The 15,104-nt window shown below is 44.0% G+C and overlaps 1 protein-coding gene across 2 annotated transcripts in view; it reads right to left on the minus strand.

The window, feature by feature from the left end:
• Positions 1-14,754, minus strand: part of Fcgr2b (Fc gamma receptor IIb) — a 32,477-nt gene extending 17,723 nt beyond the window's left edge. For both annotated transcript variants that reach the window (XM_021647084.2, XM_021647085.2), the window contains exons 1-3: positions 14,624-14,754; positions 13,868-14,003; positions 305-399 (exon numbers count right to left, since the gene is read on the minus strand). The gene's annotated coding sequence lies outside the window, so the exon portion shown is untranslated. The remainder of the gene's footprint in view (positions 1-304; positions 400-13,867; positions 14,004-14,623) is intronic.
• Positions 14,755-15,104: the final 350 nt, after the last annotated feature.

Consider the following 15,104-nt stretch of genomic DNA (forward strand, 5'->3'; position numbering starts at 1 on the left):
CCTACCTCAGCCTTTGGGACACTAGGACTGCAGGTGTGCACCACCATAACAGCTGTCACGTAATTCTTCTGAGGGCCTTCCCTGTGCATCGTGGGGTGTTCAGCATCACATCCTGCTGATACCCATTAGGCAGCAGAGATATTTCTCAGAAGCAAAAGAGAAGAGACCTAAGACTTTTTTAAATACCCCCTGAATAAGGTGGGCAGAAGTGTCAGCGGTGGAGAACCAACTGTACTCAAGGCTTTTGGAAAACAGAAAGGAGTACGAATGCATCACGAGTGGGTGCTATTTTTGTTTTCCTTGCCTTCTGCCAGCATCTTCAGATGATGAGATGTTCTGGGATCAATCCTGGGGTGCTCTTCTGGGTCCTCTTTCCCAAAGGTCCCTTCAGGAAGCAAGCTGTGGTACCCAAGGAAATGGCATTATAAAACCGTCTCACACTCTGTGGCCTTGAGCAACCACCCTCTCTACTGTATGACTTTAGTAATGGTGCCGTCCTGCCTCCCAGCCCCACCCCTAACAGCCCTAAGAAAGCGAACAGGATGGCATCAGTACCGTAAATAGGTCATTAGATAAGAAAGCATCCTAACTTGCCTTGGGCTTGGACCTCTGGCTAGTGTGCTGAGGCCAGTGACAGGGTAGTCATCACAGTATCCCAGGGCTGTGTTGATGGCCGTGCAGGTTAAAATTAAAATCAGGTGATATCCAGAGGCCTGCACGCCACCATGCCATGCTGCATTGGCTCTGGTTCTCAGAGACCTGCCCACCACCACACAGCATGCACTGGCTGCAGACAGTCACTCTGCCTGTCACTGGACAGCTCAGGTGGGCTGTATACACACACAGAGAGGCCCACCTGCCACCAGGCCATGTGGTATAGAAGGGGGAAGACGTCCACAGACCCACCTGCTACCATGCCACACGGGCCGGCTGTAGACACCTAGAGACCTGAAAGCCGCTATGCCATGCGGTGAGGACAGAGAAGGTCAGCCAGAAGTCCGCCTGCAGTGGCGCGACTACATTGAGCAAGTGTGCGCTGAGCATGGTAGAGAAGGAGAATCAGAACAGTCTGAACATTGTGACAGAAGATGGAACTGGAGACGAGGAAATGGAGGGATAGCCTGTTGTGAGAAAGCCACCGGAGGCCATGGTGAATTCACAGCCCGTGCTCCCGCTGAAGGCCACACCTGGGTCCGTGGCTACGCAGCGTCAGGGTCAGTGTTAATGTCGTGGCTCATATTAACACTGAAGACCATGGGGATGTCCAGGAGCTGTGCAGGACCTCGACCCTCACTGAACTGTTGGGACATGTAAAAGGGCTTGTCCTGCTGAACCAAAGCTCATGATCTCCATGACACGAGGCAACCACGGGATACTGGGGAGGAGTCCCAGCGAGGATACAATATTGATGGTGTCACAGAAGCCAGAGGTCTTGAACCAGACCAATGAACCATTGCAGTGAATGTTTGCAAGTGAAGGTGTGCGGACAGAGGGGTATACTGACCCTTTGTCTTAGTTAGGGTATCTATTGCTGCAACAAAACACCAAAATTAAAAAATCGAGTTGGGGAGGAACTCCATTTCCGTGCTGCTGGGCATCGTTGAAGGAAGTCAGGACAGGAACTCAACAGGGCAGGAACCTGGAGGCAGGAGCTGATGCAGAGGTCCCGAGGGATGCTGCTTATTGGCTTGCTCATCATGGCTTGCTCAGCCTGCTTTCTTACAGATCCAGGACCCCCAGCCCCGAGATGGCACCACCCACAGTGGGCTGGGTCAACCACTAATTAAGAAAATGCCTTATGGAGGCATTTTTTTTCAATAACTTTCAGATAACTCTAGCTTGTGTCAAGTTGACATAAGACTAACTATCCCACCCTTTGAGAGTCCCTTGTGCTCCAGAATAGCTTGATGTCCCAGTTGTGGCACCTGTGAACAGCCTGATTTGCATGTGTGGTTTGCTCTCAGTACCCAGTTGTGAAAATGGTCAGACAGCCTTGCACACCGTACATGCTACTTTTCTGAGTTCCCCCAGGCTCAACCATTTCAGTGAGATGGAAGAACAAGACAATATCTTTTGGACAGCCTATTAAATGAGGTAGTCACAATGCCAGGTAGAGCATTTCCAGGAACTCTAATCTGAAACCAAACTAAGAGTCTCTTTCCCATCACGCCTGGGAAAGGACAACATAGGAGATGCTTGTAAAAAGAAACGGTTGCAATCATAGGGATAATACAACTGAAAACTGGAATACGCCAACCAGAAAGAAAAATTCTTCAAAAGGCACATGTGATAGAAAGTGTTTATTTCTGGTCCTGGAAAAAGGTCTAACTGGAAAAAAAAATCATTCAACTCCACTGATAAAGAACAAGATGGGGGGGATGGGGCTGGAGAGATGGCTCAGAGATTAAGAGCACTGGCTGTTCTTCCAGAGGTCCTGAGTTCAATTCCCAGCAACCATATGGTGGCTCACTACTGTCTATAATGAGATCTGGTGTGCAGGTGTATATGCAGGCAGAACACTGTATACATAATATATAAATAAATAAATTTAAAAAAAAGAACAAGATGACCATGGCTATACACAACTGTAATCTCAGCACCCAGGAAACTGAGGCAGGAGGATGGTGTGAGCAATAAACACTTGGGTGACATAATAATTCAAGGCTACTCTGGATTACATAGAAAGATCCTATCTCAAAAAATTAAAGAAGAATAACAACCAAAGATCACAGGCTTCAGGGACAGACCCAGATCAAAAGCCTGATCCTTTAAGGGTCCTGGACATATTGTTTCCAAGTTCTGTGAAATGGAGGGGGGGAAGGTTTAGTGCTAAAACACAAGCCTGCACCTGTACCAAAGCCTAAATCAGGGCGTAAATCAGGCTATTCCTCTGTGCAGCACTCTCTGGAACAGATTTAAAGAGCATTCTGTGTTGTGATGTGACAGCTTTCAGTTCATTGTACCTGGCTCCTCCGTGTTTTGCCACATGCTCTATGATGTACTAAATCATATGACGTTTCTTGCCCCCTCCAAAACTTTGCAAAAAGTCAGAAGTTTGCTTTGTTCTGGGAATTATTGCAGGATATTTGATCATACTGTGAACCCTGAGATTGTGATATTTGCTGGAAAAACCTGTTTCTAGTTGTGGTGTGGCTTAGCCCTAGCACATAGCTTTAATCCAAGAGCTTTCTGCTGGATTTAGGTAAAGTCAATGACAGGTCAAGAGGCAGAGCAAGCAACCAGTTGACAGAGAGTGAACATAGAGAGGAAGAGTAATTTTGGGAGGACAGACAGAGAGACCCACAGAAGGTAGAGTGAGGGGAGATTCAATTTGACGGTTTTTGTTGTTGTTTCTTTTTGTTTTGTTTTTGAGAGGCTGTGGGGAAGGTGCATTGTTTGGAGACTTTGGCTGAGTTGGAAGGTCAGCTGGGTGCACTCTCTGCCTCTCTGAGGTAGCAGGCTTTCATTCCAGCATCGTAAAATCAAATTATTTTATTAGTAAAACTTTATTACTAAAATCAAACGACTGAGATTTTGTTAAAAACAACAAGGGATCAATCTGAGGCTCCTTGTGGAGATTTGGTCCGGAGGTGAATGACAGCTGATACTCTCCAGTGGGGCTTCCCTGACCTAACCCCACTGTTTCTCTCACGATGTGTGCTCCTTCCACACAACCCAGGGCTCTTTCCTGTTTCGCTTTTACTGAATCTCTGCTTTGAGCTTTAAAAGGAAAGCCCATCCCACCATTAAAGCTCTACCATGTTTATAACCCCATATGTTAATACTGTTTCTGCTTAATGCTCTCATTCCCACCTTGAGGCTGATCATGAAGGTGGCCCTCTCATAATAAAACTCATTAAAGGGAATTTATTTCAGCTTCTACTATAGCCTTTATTTTGCTTTTTTTTTTTAAAAAATAATATTTATGTTGTGAAGCTTAATAAGGCAATGCATGAATAAAGGTTCACTTAAAAGTTGACTGACTGTTGGCTTGAATAGGAATGGTCTCCACAGACTCATGTGTTTGAATGCTTGGCCCATAGGGAGTGTCACTATCAGGAGGTGTGGCCTTGTTGGAGGCAGAGTGCCACTGTGGGGGTAGGTTTTGAGGTCTTCTATGCCCATACTACACCTAGTGTGGCACACCCTCTCCCTCTGCTGCCTGTGGATCAAGATGTAGAACCCTCAGCTTCTTCTCCAGCACACCATGACGTTTCCCGACCTGATGATGGTGGACTAAACCTCTGAACCTGTAAGCCAGCCCCGATTCAATGTTTTCCTCTCTAAGAGTTGCCATGGTCATGGTATTTCTTCACAACAACAAAACCCTAAGACATTGACATAGACCCTCTTTAGAAGTACTGTCATTAAAGACTAGAAAAATCTAGGTTGCTGCTTCCATCTTCCAGCAGCAACTGTGTTTATAGCCCCAGGCTGAGGAGTGTAGATGAAGTCTGTGAACTTCGATGGCTCTCAGATCCTGCATCTTCTTTGCTTGCTCTTTCTTCCTGGTTGTTCTGTTTCTCTTCCTCTCAACATCCTGACCACCATGTCAGTGCATCCCTGTGATGTTTACCTTATCAGTCCCGGTTAGGATTTCCTGGTTACAACCACTTCCCCATGAACTGAGTCTCCCTAAATATTACAGGCAAATGCCAACTGTGGGGGGGGGGCTGGGGGAGCAGGCCTGTGAGGGAGAGCAACCCTAAAAAGGGAATCCCGGAGGATGGCTGAGTTAAAGACATGCTGGTTGGCAAGATCTCAGGTAGACCCAAAGAGCAGCAGCATCCATCTAGCCTAAAAATGTCACCAAGGAAAGCAGGTCTTGGTGTTCAAACACCATCATTTCCAACCTTTTAGAAATGCAAATCTCTTGGGCTTTGTGGATCATTAACTCCAGAATGTAAATTTGTTCACAGGCCACTTTTCTTCAGAGCAACAACAGGCTGAAGAGGTCTAATGAGAAGGGAGGGAGGGAGAAGTAATAGATAGTTATTTCTGAGGAAGCCAAGGCCTTTGACATAGTGAGGGACATAAACTACAAGGAAACATTCATTTTTAATTGCCTAAGTGGGGCGAGAGAAGAAAAGAGGAAATCTGATTTTTTTGGGCCCAACAGCGGATTCATATAACCTTGAGCAAAGTACCACTTCTCTGGGAGTCGGGACATAATGGCAATGATTGTGCGTTCTTTGTCAGATAGGAGTGTCTTTTGCAAATAGGCTTATTGGCTCACTCTAACTGTAACCACCCTGGAAGGATAGGGGATAGTCTAAAGTGACACTTGGACACCTATCATACTATTGAAACAATGAACTCCAAAGAATTAAAATATCCCAGGAAATCCTAGGCTGAGGGGAGAAAGTTTCAGTGCCAGCCGGAAGAGGAACTTGTCTCCGGGGAAGGGCACATCTTCTTGATTGGTGATTAGTATGGGAGGGTCCAGCTAGCTGTGGACAGTGCCACCCCAGACTGATGGCCCTGGGTGCTATAAGAAAGCAGGCTGAGCAAGCCATTCGGAGCAAGCCGACAGTAAGCAGCACTCCTCCGTGGCCTCTGCATCAGCTCCTGCGTCCTGGTTCCTGCCTTAAGCTCTTGCCCTGACTTCCCTGGATGTTGGACTACAAGTTGTAAGATGATGGACCCTCTTCTCCCTAAGTTGCTTTTAGTCGCTTGGTGTTAACACTGCAATAGAAACCCTAGCTGGAATGTCCCTCTTCCCACTGTGTCCACATTGAATGAATCTTTTTTCTCTCTCTCTCTGATGTCCACTACTACCATCTTTCTTCTTCTTCCTCCCCCCTCCTCTCTCCAAAAGCTTTATTTAACTGTTGCAGATAATCCCATGGGCCAAATGGTGCATATCCAGGATCCTGCATCAAGTTCAGTGCAGCTTGGAACTCTGTTTCTGGGTATCATGTTGTGTCTAAAACAGCATGGGGCAAAAGTTAATCCTCCACTAGAGCTCCTCAAATAACTGACTTGCATTTTTTTCAACTTACTATATACTAAAATTTCTATTTTTTTTTTGGTAGATCATATTTAAAACATGTGCGTGTGTGTGCACGTGTGAATGTGTGATCCTGTGTGTGTGTACTTGTGTATGTTAAGAACGATTTTTTGACTACATTAATGTTTATGTACTGTTGCCTCTAAAGTTCACACGCTGTCTGTTCTGCTCCTACTCTTTTCTTTCTTACCCACCTTCTTTTCTGAAAAAGTGCTCAGCCAAAATGTAAGCGCTTCAGAATTAACTGGGGCTGGGAATATAGCTCAGTAGTAGGGCACTTGTCTAGCATGCATGAGGTCATATCTTTAATTCCCAGAAGTGAAGGGAGAGAGAAAGAAAGAAAGAAAAAAGAAAGAAAGAGAGAGAGAGAGAGAGAGAGAGAAAGAAAGAAAGAAAGAAAGAAAGAAAGAAGGAAGGAAGAGTAAGTTAACTGTAGGAAAAAAAAAAACCTGTTTATTCAAGAACTTCATTTTGGTTTGCCAACTAGAATATAGATATTGAAATGTTAATTTTGAGTTTCCTGTTAAAATGTCAGTTCTTAAAGATTTACCTCTAATTTTTATTTGTGCATATGTGTGTTGTCTATATGAGTATATGCTATGTGTGTGGGTGCTTATGGAAGCCAGAAGAGGGTGTCAGATTCCCTGGAATTGGAGTTACAGGTGGTTGTGGGTGCTGGGAAGTGAACTCAAGTACTCTGGTAGAGTAAGAGACACCCTTATCTGCTGAGCCATCACTCCAGCCTCAAATGGTAATTCTTAGGAATCACAAATCATGAAATCACCTCACATCCCTCAAGGTTGAGGTCTAAAAACAAAAAGGATAGTTATGCTCCTCACATTGGCTCTCAGACTATTGAAACAATGGACCTCAAAGAATTAAAATTTCCCCAGGAATCCCATACTGGGGGAAAGGAAGCCCTCCCAGCTGCCAGAGGAGGAACTTGTTTCCCAGGAAGAAATTTCACATAGTCCTGATAGTTATCAGACTGTCTTGCTGGATAGACAGAAGTGGAGATGACGGTGGGTCAGGGGTAGACAGAACCTCTCCTTAATTATGTATGCTCCTTGACCTCTGTTAATATAAACTTCATGTTAGTAACCTGAAAGTGGATCTGGGGGTTACTAGCCCCCCTCATTTTTTCCACTTCCCAGTGTGGCCATATTGAACCAGTCTTCTCTCTCTTTGCTTTTTTATATTACTTGTTTCTTTATTTGGTGTATTTGGGATAGATGGGTGAGCTAAGCCAAAGCATTGAACCTTAAAGCCTCTGGGTAACATCCTTGGAAAAGAAATGCATAGCAATAATCTAAGGGGATTTTAATTGTACATTATTTCTAAGTATTTGATTAAAGTAAAGATTTCCATGTCCTCTTATATTCTTTTACCCCTGACTGTAAATGGATGAAATTTAATTTATTTCTAGAACCTGTTTTAGAAGATCATTATCATCATCTATGTAGTCAGTGCAAAATTTGTAACTTAACAAAACTTTACCTTGTTTCTGGGAAAACTGGGGTTCCCTTCCAGGGGTTCTTAGCTCCATTAAGTTTTTTAAATTAATGGACTTGAAAAGAAGCTTAATGACAATTTTTAGAGCTTGAGAAAAAAACAAGATAGGTAAGCTGTAAATCTTAGCAGTTGCCAAAGGAAGGAGAAGAGGAAGAGAAACAATCATGATGTTTGTAAGAATCCTTGTGGTGGAAGGATGTGGTAGCCTCAGACAAAGTGAAAAACCCCAAAGCATCAAGGAAATATGTATGTATAAGCTTTGGGAAAAGAGAAGAGAAAAAAGCCACAAGTTTGTAGTAACTCAGAAAAATAAGCAAATTTAGCAGAGCTTTATGGAAAAGAAGTTTCTGGGAAGAATGAGTACATTATCCAGTTAAAGAGATAATCATTCCTCCTATCTTATTAGCATGTCTTTAAACAACATTCCTGAGGTGTCATCTCTGGGCTAAGTGATTGACAGGCCCAGCTAGATCAACTCTCTCTCTCTCTCTCTTTTTTTGATCAACTCTCTTCTTCTTTTTACATACATATATATATATATCCATCTATCTATTTAATTTTTCTTTTTTATTATTTATTTATTTTTCATGTGAAGGGATGTGCCATGGCACAAGCGTGGGGTTCAGAGCACAACTTGTGTGTCAGCACTCTCCTGTGTAGTCATTTCTCTCCACCCTATAGAAACAAAGGCTCAAACTCAGGTTGTTCAGTTTGAAAGCAAGTGCCTTTGCCCACTGAGCCAGCCTCCTGGATTAGCCCTTAAGGGAGCAGACAACTCTTATATTTGGAACAGTTCAAAATGCCATGTTTCCACCCTCAGCCAGAGGTAAATTCCATTCTTTTGACCAGGAGGAAATAGCTTTTTCTTAATGGGTCTCAATAGTGCCCTGATAGCCATTCTCCATGGCCTTCAAGGCTACTTTAATATTATGTCGCTCGATTTGGTGGATGGTGTCGTAAATAAACAAATGTACTTCCAGCCAACTGGATGCTTCTTTAGATGTGTATAGTTTCTCCGAGTCCTAGGGCTGGTGTGATGCCTATTCTTGGTTGTCATCTTGACTACATCAGGAATTAACTAAAATCCAAACCTGTAAGGAGTTTTTTAATTTTTTTTTTTTAAATTGAAGTGTGAAGGTACAGTTCTAGTCTGTATCACGAGATGGGAAGACACACCTTTAGCCTGAGCCAACCTTCTTCTGGAAGCCCAGAAGAAGGAGAAAGAAGAAAGCTTTTGTTTTTTTGTCTGCTTGCCCTAGCCTTACTTTCAAATCCATTCCTTCACCTGCATTGAGCTTACTTCTTCAAAATTTCAGTGTATTCTGAAAATGAGTTGAGACATCCAGCCTCGTGGATGGAGCAATTACTGGATTCTTGGACTTTCAATTTACAGCCAACTATTGTTGAATTAGTGGGAGTACAGCCTGTAAGTCAATCTAATAAATTGACTTTTTTATATATAGAAATTCATTCTTGTTTTGTTACTCTAGAGAACTCTGACTAATACAGCTTGTGAGATGGCCCAGTGGGTAAAATTTCTCTGTCTCTGTCTCTGTCTCTCTCTCTCTGTCTCTTCCTCTCTCTCTCTCTGTCTATCTCTCTCTCGCCCTCTCTGAGATATGGCCTCAGATACCCCAGTGACATGGGAGAAGAGCAGTGGATCCTCAAGTATGACAAGTTTTCTCATCTCAGATGGTCAACAGCTTAGGGGACTGGAGTCCCAGAAATGAATAGCTACTAAAGTCACCTAAAGACAAAAGCGTCTTCATTCTTTGTCTCAAGAACTTGAAGGATGAATTTTGCAGACAATGGATGGAGGTGTGAGTTTTTAAAAAGGAATTTATTATAGGTTCATGGGTGCAAACTTATGAGAAAGAAGCCTAGTGAGCTCCTGTGTACCAAGAGCAGGTCTCAAGCAGAACGTTCTTAACAAGAATCTACATCTATGAGTTAATAAGGCTTTTCTGGGTTGAGGCAGGGAGGATGAATTGGTTAGTACAGTTGGCCCCGTCCCCCACCCTGTGAAATGTTCATTACCTCAGCTTTGGTCACATCCTCACAAATGCCTAGAGAGTTTTATAAAAGGAGAAGAACAGTAACAAGAAACCAGAGCCAACCACAGCGTTTTTAGCATTTCTGGCCTCAGACCACAACTGAGCTAAGGACATTTCCAACTTCTGACCATGGACAAGAATTGAGATAGATTACTATTCCCAAAATGCCGGACCACTTTCTATCTCCTGCTCACACTATCAGTCTGGCCTTGAATTTGCTTGTAGCTGAAGATGGCCTTGCTTTATGATCCTCCTGCCTCCATCCCCTGAGTGCGGGGATCACAGGCATGCACTACCACACCTAGTTTTGTACAGCGCTGGTGCTCAAACCCAGGGCTTCATGAATGCTAGGCAAGCATTCTCTGAGCTGAGAGTCCCAGCCTCAGCCTGAAGATCTGATATCTCTTAATACTGTATTCAAAGCATTTTCATGTTTTAAGAAGCATTAAATAGAGTCCAAAATACCATTTTAATAGGTTTCAAAAAGTTAAGAGTACAAGGCCGTATAGTTTTATTGGATCTCTGGGTACATCATTAAATTCAAACTGTTTTTATGACAAAGTAAAATCATCTGCTCTTAATTTGTAGCTTTGCTATAAAACACTTTCTTATCTTTCTTGTACAACTACAGCAAGATTTTTTTTTTCCTCATTTTTCAGCCTCGGTTTCAAGAATTAACATTTGAAAACACCAGATCCAAAGCATTCCACTAAGAAGTTCCAGGCTAACATTTCCGTATGTACATTGTCCTTAGGCTTGACAAAGATAAAGTCCTTGCATAATGAGTTTTATTTCTTCCCTCCAAAATTCTGCTGTTAACTCAAAAATACTTGAATTTCAGCTAGACCTGGCTAAAATAAGGACCTGGAGTACTGTTTTTTCCAAAAAGGAACATCGGATCCCAGTGCTGTGAGTCAAACCCCAGTCTGGGGAGAGCAGCGGGTACTCTTAACTATTGAGGCAGAAAAAAAAAAAAAAAGTTATCTGATGAATCAGATTGCTGCTCTGCTTAAAAATATTTCAATGGCATCCCATTGCCCCCAGAATGACCTACCCCTAAAGGTGGTGGTCACGCACATCAGGATGACACACAGCATTTGAGAGTCAATTATCATTATATCCCCACCACCTTTTTTTTTTTTTTTTTTTTTAGCTAGGGTTTCACTGTGGAGCTCTGGCTAGCCTAGAAATCCCTATGTAGGCCATATTGGCCTCCAACTCACAGAGATTCCCCCTGCCTCTGCCAGGATTAAAGACGTTTGTTGCCATTCCCAGCCCCTCCCCCCCCTTATCCCAGGCTTTCCCCAAACTCTCCATGCCATTGCTATGTCCCCGGCCCTGGGGTACTACTTTCTGTGAACAAAGCTACCTTGCAAACCCACGCTCATTCTTTACAACCACACTTCCTCTCCAGCAGCCTTCCACAGGCCACACGATGCTAGCTAACCTGTCACTTACAAGGGTCATCTAAGAGTTGCTGACTCTCTGAGATCTAGCCTGTCTGCACAAAGATCCTACCCACTGGAGAGCACACGAAGCTTGTGTAACACTGGAGATGGTCATGGGGTTTGGGTTTGGGTTTGGTTTTTTGGTTTTTGTCTGAATTTAAAAATATAAACTGTTATGGTGGTTTGAAGAAAAATGGCGCCCCACGGGGAGTGACGCTGTTAGAAGGTGTGGCTTTGGTAGAGTAGGTGTGGTCTGGTTGGAGGAAGTGCGTCACTGGGGAGGTGGGCGTTGAGATCTGAGATGCTCAAGCCAGACCCAGTGTGGCACTTCTCTTCCTGCCACTCCAGATGTAGAACTCTCCGCTCCTTCTCCAGCACCGTGCCTGTCTGCATCCCACCATGCCGATAAATGGACTACACCTCTGAAACTGTAAGCCAGCCCCAATTCAATGTTGTCCTTTATAAGAGTTGCTGTGGTCCCGAAGTCTCTTCACAGCAATAGAAGTCCCAAGTAAGACAACAGTTTTGCCGTCGTCTACCGTCTACCGCCCACCGCCCTCTGCTGAAACAAAGTGAGTGGGGAATAATTTAAGGTGGCTGAAGAAAGATCCAAGTGGTTTAACATTAAAAAACAGACTGCTATTAGTCTGGGGGTTTGAAAGTCCATTTCAGGAACAAACAAAAGCTAAGGATGGATGCCCTTGCTTTAACCTACTTGATCTTTCCTTCTGATTGAAAGGAAAAGGATTGCTTTGTTTTGTGACAGGATCTCACTATGTGTTCATCCTTATCCTGAAACCTACTGTATAGACTAGACTGACCTCCAGCTCACAAAGGTAACTCCGCTTCCTGAGTGCTGAGACTGAAGGTGTGGAACACCAGACTAGACTATCCAGTGACCTTTTTTAAAAAGAGGTGGGTTGTTTTTCTGTTTGTTTGTTTGTTTGTTTTTTGTTTTTTTTTTTCAGATTTTTAACTTTAATTTAATTTAATTTAATTTGCACCCCAAGGGCAGCCCCCTCCCTCCTCTTCTCCCTTCTCCCTCTCCCCTCCAAAAAAGGGGAGTCACCCTCCCCTCATATCAACCCTCCCCAGCACATCAAGCCACCTCCAAACTGACCACTGAGGCCAGGCAAGGCAGGGCTGCCAGGGGGAAGTGATCCAAAAGCAGGCAATAGAGTCCATGTTAGAAACAGCCCCTCCCCCCCCACTCAACTGCTGATCCACATGAAGACCAAGCTGCCCATCAGCCACATATGTGCAGGAGGCCTACGTCCAGACCATGCATGCTCTGTATTTGGTGTCTCAGTTTCTGTAAGCCCCCGTGGGTCTGGGTTAGTTGTCACTGTTGGTCTTCTTGCAGGGTTCCTGTCCCTTCTGGGTTTTTCCATCCTTCCTTCCCCTAACTTCCACAAAACCCCCGGAGCTCTGTTCCTTGCAAGTCCTCGAATCTGTCTCAGTCTGCTGCTGGGAGGAACCTCCCAGATGACACTCATATTAGGCTCCTGTCATGTGTGTCTTTCTGGGTCAGACCCAGAGATAGGTTCCCCCTCCCACCCACTCCCCTCTGTGTATACAAGTGTTTTGCTTGCACATATGTCTGTGTGCTATGTGTGCCTGGTGCCATTGGAGGCCAGAAGAGGGTATCACGTCACTTTGAACTGAAGTTACATCTGGTTGTGAGCTACCGTGTAGGTGCTGGGAACAAAATCCTGGTCCTCTGCAGGAGCAACAGGTGCTCCTAACCACTAAGCCACCTCTTCAGTCCCTGATTGAGTGACCTTTGACCTCAGACTGTGGCATCCAGAAACTTTTGCTTGTTTCTGTTCATCTGAATTTGGAGATGGTAAAAACCCACACAATAGCCACCTAATTTTTGACAAAGATGTCAAAAGCATACATTGGAGAAAAGACAACCTCTTCAACAAATGGTGCTGGGAAGACTGGGTAACAGCATGTAGAAGAATGAAGCTAGATCCTTTTCACTCATCCTGTACAAAAGTAAACTCCAAATGGATCAAAGACCAACTCTGAAACAGAATCAAAAATACGGGAAAGACTTCAAGACATAGGCATAGGCAAGGGCTTTATATAAAGAATTCTAATTGCACAGGAAACAAGGTTGGCAGTCAAAACATGAAATAGCATGAAAATATAAGGTTTCTGCAAACTGAAGGGGACAATCAAGTAAAGAGACAAGACTATAGAGTGGTAGAAGGGTCCTTGCTTAGTAACATATCTAACAGAGGATTGATATCTAGAATATACAAAGAACTCATGAAACTCTATGCCAAGAAATCAAACAATACAATCAACTAATAAACTGAACAGAAAGCTCTCAAAAGATGATGTACCAATGGCCAAGAAACGTATGAAAAAGTTTTACACATCACTAACCATCAGAGAAATGCAAATTAAAACTATACTGCCAGCTAGGTGTGGTTATGCAATGCCAGTAACCCCAACGCTCAGCGAGAAGAGGCAGAAGACGAAGAGGAAAGGCAAACTTCATCCTCTGCCAGTGGGAGTGTAAATTAGTCCAGCCTCTATGGGAGCCGGTGTGAAAGCTCTCGAAAATCTGAAAACAGACCCGTTACCTGAATCATTAGGGTCATCCAGGATCCTAGCAGCCCCATAAAACCAAGATCAGCCACCCGGCTTCACTAGGCCAATTAAAGAAACAAATTAATCACGAAAAGGTAGATTTTATTCAATGTGGCCATGTTAGGAAGAGGAACAAAGAAGTTTGGTGAGCCCTCAATTTTGGGGGTCCTAACATGGCGTTTAGAGATAAGTATTGGTGAAAGCAAAGACAGAAGGGGAAAGAACAAAGGGTCTCGTACCTCAGTCTGTCTCCAGGGTCCTGACATGAGCTTCAGGTTTCAATAGAAGAGGAGCTGGGGCCAAGAGCAGGAGGAATGGATGGTTAAGCCATGGTGGTCAAAGTGTGATGCGGTTGATCATTCTCTCGATCTGACTCTGCACAGTGGCCAAGGAAGCAGATGTCAACATGGTGCAGCTGATTCCTGCGAGATGACCACTTCTTGTCATCAGAGAAAACTCCCCTCCTTGATGGAACGGTCAGTCTGCTATTTTTGGAATCCAGGGTGAGCATAGGTTTAGGACAATGACTAGATACCTTTAGGCTCCTTCCAGGTGCCCAGAACAAGACATTGTAAAAGCTAAGTTCCAGTCACTCTTATTTTTGTGTCTCCAGACTTGAAGAAGAGTGAGATAGGCTAGGTACCAGCAGTTTTTAAAATGAACACTCTTATTAGCATAGCTACACAGAGCGAAACAGGATAACTCAAAGTAAAGGCAGGCATGCCAGGCTCTTTGTCCTGCTTTCAGTTACCATGTGGGCCCAAGAGAGTCAAACGCTTCTTAGAAAATAGGTTTCTAAGTGCTTGTTATAGAATCAACCTTTTCAGCTTCTGGTTGGTTTTCTCAAAACACAATTCATTTCATGCCTATGTATCTAGTTCTAGCAAAGACCTCTCCTGGACATAACCAGCTACTCTTGACCAAGCCACCAGCATGACCCACAGACAGCCCTCCCCACACACACCAGATTCAAAACATCCAAACCTCTCCCTTACCTTCACACTAGCCAACCTTCTTTCCATCATATTCCCATCTAGGGAAACGGCACCTCCTGAGCCAGAAGCCCAGATGTCACAGTTGGTTCTTTCTTTCAAAACTCACAACCAATTTTTGATAGTTCTCCTTGCTAAACATCCTTATCTTACTGCACCACTTCCTCCTTAGTCTGAAGTCACCCTCATGTGCCGCCAGCGCTATTGCAACAACCCACCTCACTGTTACCTCAACCTGTCTGCCAACTGTTAGCAGAATAGTCTTTTTAAAGCCCGAGGTACATCTTGACGCTTTGCTATTTAAAATGACAAGTGGCGCCCCACGACCTCAGGATCACGCCTTTTTATAGTGTGCCTGTATCTCACTATGCTACACTCTTCACAATCAAAACATGAGACATTCAGTGGTCAGAGGGCCTTCATCTCATTTAGACATTTGGTCCACAAGATGCCTGTTCTGCCTTCCTAAAGGTGAGGGGTTCCA

Source organism: Meriones unguiculatus, chromosome 11 (genome assembly GCF_030254825.1).
Source record: "Meriones unguiculatus strain TT.TT164.6M chromosome 11, Bangor_MerUng_6.1, whole genome shotgun sequence".
Taxonomy (NCBI): domain Eukaryota; kingdom Metazoa; phylum Chordata; class Mammalia; order Rodentia; family Muridae; genus Meriones; species Meriones unguiculatus.